Source organism: Rattus rattus, chromosome 4 (assembly GCF_011064425.1).
Source record: "Rattus rattus isolate New Zealand chromosome 4, Rrattus_CSIRO_v1, whole genome shotgun sequence".
NCBI classification, from domain to species: domain Eukaryota; kingdom Metazoa; phylum Chordata; class Mammalia; order Rodentia; family Muridae; genus Rattus; species Rattus rattus.
Window position 1 is genome coordinate 148,999,027 of NC_046157.1, and position 6,286 is coordinate 149,005,312.

The 6,286-nt window shown below is 44.5% G+C and overlaps 1 pseudogene; it reads right to left on the bottom strand.

Moving 5' to 3' along the window:
• Nucleotides 1–4,654: 4,654 nt before the first annotated feature.
• Nucleotides 4,655–4,791, bottom strand: LOC116899943 (annotated as a pseudogene).
• Between the last annotated feature and the right edge of the window lie 1,495 nt (nucleotides 4,792–6,286).

Sequence of the window (6,286 nt, forward strand, 5' to 3'; positions counted from 1 at the left end):
TCAATATTAAGGCACCAGCATCTAGCAAGGGCCTTCATGCTGTCCTTCCATGGGGGAAGGCAGGTGAACAAGAAAACACAGATGAGGCAGGGACAAAAGAGGGCTGAAGGGCGTTCACTGCAAACTTGTGATAGCAGATCGACTCCTGCAGCACTGACCCATTCTATCATTTCTCTGCGTAGTCCTGGCTATCCTAGATTATGTTCTGTAGACCAGGCTGCCCCAAATGCAGAGATCCATTTGCCTCTCCCTCCCAAGTGCTAGAGTAAAAGGCCCATATCCCTCTTGATGATCCACTCTCGATGTAGTAATATTCAGTATCTAAACCAATTCTTAGAGATCCCCACTTTCCAACCCTGTTCCTGGCACACACATTCAAGACATAGCAAGGCCTATATCTTTTCTTAAAGATTTTTTCCTACACCTTTTCATAGAGCAAAACAAGCCAAAAAACGTGTGTGTTGAGGAGTGTCGCACTTCCCTGGTATTCTCGGGAAAGAATCTGTGTGTGTACTGTAGCAAATGAAAAGCAAGGAGGGGGAAGAGGTATGGCCAATTCCAGAAATTGAGTCCTATTATGTGAAATATAAATATATATATATATATATATGCACTTCCCCCAGCTAACACCAGCAAGGCACAGGCGGACACACCAGCCTGTTCACAGCCTGGCAGGTTCTCTGACCCGGAGCTCTGAAATCTTGCCACCTGGTTGCTAAGTTCCCAATGCTGCCACAACAGCCCCACGCTTCCAAATTCACACAGCTAGTTGGGGATCCACTTCTTGCAAACCCACGCTTTGCTGCTACTGTACCTTTCTCTTTGGAACCCAGCTGAGTCCCTGTGTGAAGGAAAATACCACACAAACTTAGTTTAGAATCAACAGATAATATATTCGCTGGGTGCAGCAACTAGTATGGTAATTTGTAAGCTCTTCTAAATTATAAATCCTCCAGCAGCAGATCCCAAGGATCTGTTACCTGAACCAGGAACTTCCCACTCCTACATTTTAGCCTCCATGCTGTCGTCTCCTGTCCAAAAGGAAGTATGTTTCTCCTGCTTCTCCTCTTCCTCCTTCTGACCCAGAAGTCCCACCTACTCTTCGCTCAGTGATTGGTGCCCTGAAATCTTTATTTATTAGGGGAAGGTTCTGCCACAAGTCGGAGCTGGTTGTAGAAGTTAGGCTCTGGTTCTTCCTCCCAGCTCCATGCTCCCAGAAATAAGACCCAGACTCTAAATATATTTACAATTACCATATAGCTAGGCTCTTCTCTACTAGATCATAACTTATTATGATCCACTCACTCTAGTTTACCTTCTGCCACGTAGTTGGTTACCTGATGTCAGCTACCACCCCTCTGTTTCGTCACAGCTTCCCGGGCCAATCTCCTGATCCTGGCTCTTTCCCAGAATTCTTTCTGCCTCCTGGATGTCCCACCTTTTGTTCTACCCTTTCCCATAGGTAGGTTTTTGTAATTGACAGGTGATGCATCCATACAACACACGAGACATTCTCTCTGCAGTTGGTCTGCTTGGTTCTGTTTTCTCTCTTCAGGCAGGTGCTGCAGGAGACCAGTGCACACTGTAATGATTATGGCTTCGTCTTCCCTCTCCTTCCGTGTCTACTGTCTGATTTTCAAAGGGTTGTTGAGTGTGAAATAGTCTGACCTCTTGTCAGCCAGAGAGCCGGGTGAGGGAGAGTGCTGACTTCAGAAAGTTATATGATAGAAATACTAGCCTTTCATTATGCAGGGGATATAAAAACGATTTAAAATAAACCCTTTATTTAATTTGAATATTTTATTGGTAACGATGGAGCGTGAGTTATATGACACTGGTACTGATGCTTTTTATAGGCGTTTGAGAACTTTTATAGTTTATCGACATATGGTCCAGTTTCCCTCACTGAGTGGGGCTTGGAGCTTGCTCTCTGGGTGTCTCTCCTCTTTCATCTTCTTGATTTAACAGTCACATTCATAGAATTATTGGTCAATTAAAAACATTTTAAAGGGACTTTGCCCAGCATTTCTGTGGAAAACCTGAAATATGCTATTTTTGTTTTAAATTTGGACAAACTAAAGACCAAAGTGACATCGTAATCAGGGTAAGAGGATGGTTGACTAGTGTTGAGAGCCAGTAGCACGAGGCACCCCATCTTCTACTTGTCAAAAGTGACGGAAGCTCTGTGGCGAGATCAGGCCATGCAGGGATGAAATGGAAGTGATTTTGCTCTGAGCACTGTTGAGTCTTCAAGCAAGCGCTAACTCCTTTTCAGTCTTGTGCAGCATAAAATGCAGGGACTGTTAGAAAGAACTGAAAACTTTTAGGGTTGGGGAGATGGCTCAGTGGGTAAAGGCATTTGCTGCTAAGCCTCATCGCCTCAGTTTCATTCCCCAGCCCACTACAGAGGAGAGACCCAACTCCTGAAAGTCGTGCTCCACACGCATACCATAGCAATGTGAACACACACACACGCATGCACACACACGCAGCACACACACACACACGCACTATATATATATATATATATATATATATATATATATATGCAATAAAGATAAAAAGTCACTAAACTGAGGGCTTATCCATCAAGTGACTACAGATGTTAATGAGATATTTAGGGTCAGCACTTTTATCATTACCCTAGCTAATTTCTATATCTCAAAATAAATTGCAAGTTCTTCATTTCATCAATGACACATAAACAAGAAGCAAAAAAGAATAAATTATTGTTTGCCACATGAAGACATTTCTTATTTTTTTTCTAGTGAATAATTATTCAGCATAAAAAAACCTAATTGAATCTCATTTCTACAAATCATTAAGGAGTTTTCGAGCCAAACAAACCGTGGCTTTTTTCTGATGGGGTTGTAAATATCACCAGTCGGAAAAAAAAGCGCCAATCATTTATCCTGTAGCGGGCTTTAGTGCATTTGTGTACACCCAGCATGTCTTTGTAGAGTTGGGAAAATGACCAGAGGCGGGAAAAACCTCACTTGGCCAGCAGAGGTCACTCTTTCTCCTTTATCGATTCCAGTAACTGACTTCTGATTATGTAGTCAAAAGTGTTTTGAGCTTGAAGCTCAGCCAAAGGCTGTGGAAATATATACATCATCGAGGCCAGCTCTGCCTTCTTACACACACACACACACACACACACGCACACACACACACACACACACACACACACACACACACATTGTTTTACTCTACCTGGGCTCTTAAACGGATAACTTACATACATATAATAAGAGCCATTTGGTTATGCGTGTTAATGCATTTCTCTAATTAATCTGTTTCATCAAATATTACTCTAATGTTTATTGGTGCCAGCTCCAATTCTGCCCAGTTCCCTGACTTATGGACCAAAGCATAGATTTTCCTAAGTACCTGCAGGTGACTGGCATGAGCCTTCAGAGAGAGTTTCTGCAGGGGAACCAGGAACTAAATAGGACCAGGATGTATTGAACCCTGGCCAAGCAGGAAGGCCAGTGCCAGGCACTGAGGGTTAAACTAGAGAGGTACAAACCGTGGACCTGGCTTCTGCGTTTGGCTTCGTTATGGAAACAAAAGCATATGCTAGCAGCCCTTTTGAAGGCTGGGCCATAGAATGAACTTAGATGAATTATACATGAATATCAAAAGTATAGACCAGTTATAAGTATCTATAGATGGTCACGACAGCTGAGTGATGGAACTGTCTTGTAGTGAGGTGAACCACTCAGCGTTTGTCTGGCCAAATCATTAAAAGTATTTCAATAATTCATTTTTACTATCTTCCTTTATGGGGGACATAGTGGGCATTTTTAGGAAGTGCCTGGGAAAGTTGAGCTTTTGGTATTCTAATGATTAGTTAAGATCTTTTCTAACTCTTCCTCTTCCTTCCCGTCCCCTGCCTTCCCCTCCCCCTTCCCTCTGGTCCCATCCCTGTCCCGTCCCATCCCTTCCTCTCCCCTCCTCTCTCCTTCTCCTCCTCCTCTCCTTTCCTGTAGCACCCCCTTCCAGCCCTGTTCTGTCACTCCCTTCGCTTTCCCTCCCCTCCTCTCTCCTTTATCTTTCCTGAAATACCGATTTCATGTTGATGTTTTAGAATTTTGAAAACGTGGTGGAATTCTGAGATTCTCCGTGGCTGTTTTTCATTTGGCCACCAGGTGGCGCCATCACAGTGCGCCGGGGACAAGGCAACCCTTTCTAAAGAACAAAACATGTCTCTCCCTTAGGTAGTGGGTGGCTTAATGACCAGGTCGGTAGCTTCCTGCAGTGCCTGCGAGGAACTGCATCCAGGGGAGGAAGATCTATTGGGGTTCCTCACATCGCCCTCTGAAATCCTACTTTCTCTGGTTTATGGTTCTGCGCTGGGCCACCGGCCATCTGCTTACCCAGAATGCCTTGCAAAAGTGTGCTGGAGCCAGCTGGTGTACTGGCTAGAGACTGGCTAGGTAGCCAGGAATTTTGCGAGCTGATTGTTGGACCACTGGCAACTAGACATCAGCCTTGGTGGGAGTATTTGAGGCAATAAAAACCACAGGACTCTGTCCTGTTTGCTGGTGTATGAGTACTCTTGCTTTTGTGACCCCCCCATTGTACCCAAACCAAACCAAACCAAACCAAACCAAACCAAACCAAAAAAACATATCCCCCGTCACTTAACATAAGAGTGTCAAATTTAAAAAAATGAAAATATTTACAGGGAAGGAAAAAAATTTCCCCCTTTTCTTCTCTTTCTTCAAAAGCTTTGAAACAAAAGTTGATTTTCTATACTTGATCTTAGCCAAAAGGCCGAGAAGCGATGTTGATTTTCTTTTTAAACGATCAAGTATAGATTTCTGCCGTTCTTTTAGCCAAAGTTTAGTCAAAAGCTGAGGGGGTTATCCCAGCTTTTAGCCTCGATCTGATTCCTCTCCTGAAACTAACCTTTGGCCTAGCTATTTTTGCCTCCCTTCCCCCAATTTTATTTAACATTCCTTTATCATCCTCACACTGTGACACTCTGGCTTCCGGAAGGTGTGTTCCCCCTGACACTGTCCCGGGCCTAGACACCAATCTTTACCACTCCTTTAGAACGCAGACAGCCATTCTAGGTTTAGGTGCAACCGGGCCACATGCTCTCACGGTGCGCTTGTGAGGAATGATTGTCAGTTTCTGGTTCTCCACGGCGACACTTTCTTACTCCTTGATAGGCCACGCCTGGACTCCACAGTGTGGCTCCGGACCACTGAGGAGGCAAATACAAGGGAGAAGGCAGACGCACACTCATTGCCTTCTACCTGGGCACTGAGCACTATTCCTCCTCAGCCTGAGGAAGGCACGGCTAGGTCGGGGCCAGCATAGGAGGGAGGTTGTGGACTCCAGAAGCAATGGCTTAGAGGAGCAATGCTGTGAGGAGATCCTGTTGAGGATGCTAGCATAGCATCTGCTGTAAGCCCATTGTCTAGATTATGGTTCACTCCTGTTTGTTGACTGGCTCAGCGAGTCTCATCCCTTGGGCAGAACATTTCTTTTGCACAGATGTTGCATTAGCTGCTCAGGCTGCCGTAAAGAGACTTTGCACACTGGGAGGCTTAAGTGACTGGCATTTATATTCTCTCTGTGGAGGCTAGAAGCCCCACAAACCTAATTTATGGTGAGCGCTCTCTTCCCAGCTTCTAGACAGCCATTTTTTTTTCCTGTATGGTCATGGAAGGGTCTTCCTCCATAGAGTGTCTATTAACTCTTCCTATGAGGACACTACTTCTAGTGGGTTAGGGCCTCACCCTTAGGACTCCCTGAACCTTTAATACCTCCCTAAGGGCCCTACATCCAAATAAGTCTAACTGGGGATTAGGGATACAGTATACAAACTATGGGGACCCACAATTAACTCCATAGAAAATGGCAAGCCAAGGTTTTAAAAACATTTGGGGCAAAAAGAAATTTAAGGACATAGTCTCCTTTAATCACCTTTTTGGGTTTACCAGATGTCTAAAGGAAACTCTTCCACCTGGTCCACTTTCTGCTAGTGTAGGGTAAAGTCGTGGCTTTTTTCCCTGCTTCTCCATAAGGAGGACCTAGAGCTTGGTCTGATTCCCACCTATGGTTCCCACCTGTGTAGCTGCAATTACCCTTCCGAATTTCTCCACTCACAATTAATCCTCACCCATTCACATTAAAATAATAAACCCGTGTCACACTTTGAGGAGATTTCTGGTGGCCAACCGAAACAGCAACGGGATTCACAATTCTTTAAGGGTAGGAGCACGCTCTCTCTAAAAACTCTCATAAAATAGTGGATTGGAAAAGGTCTCCA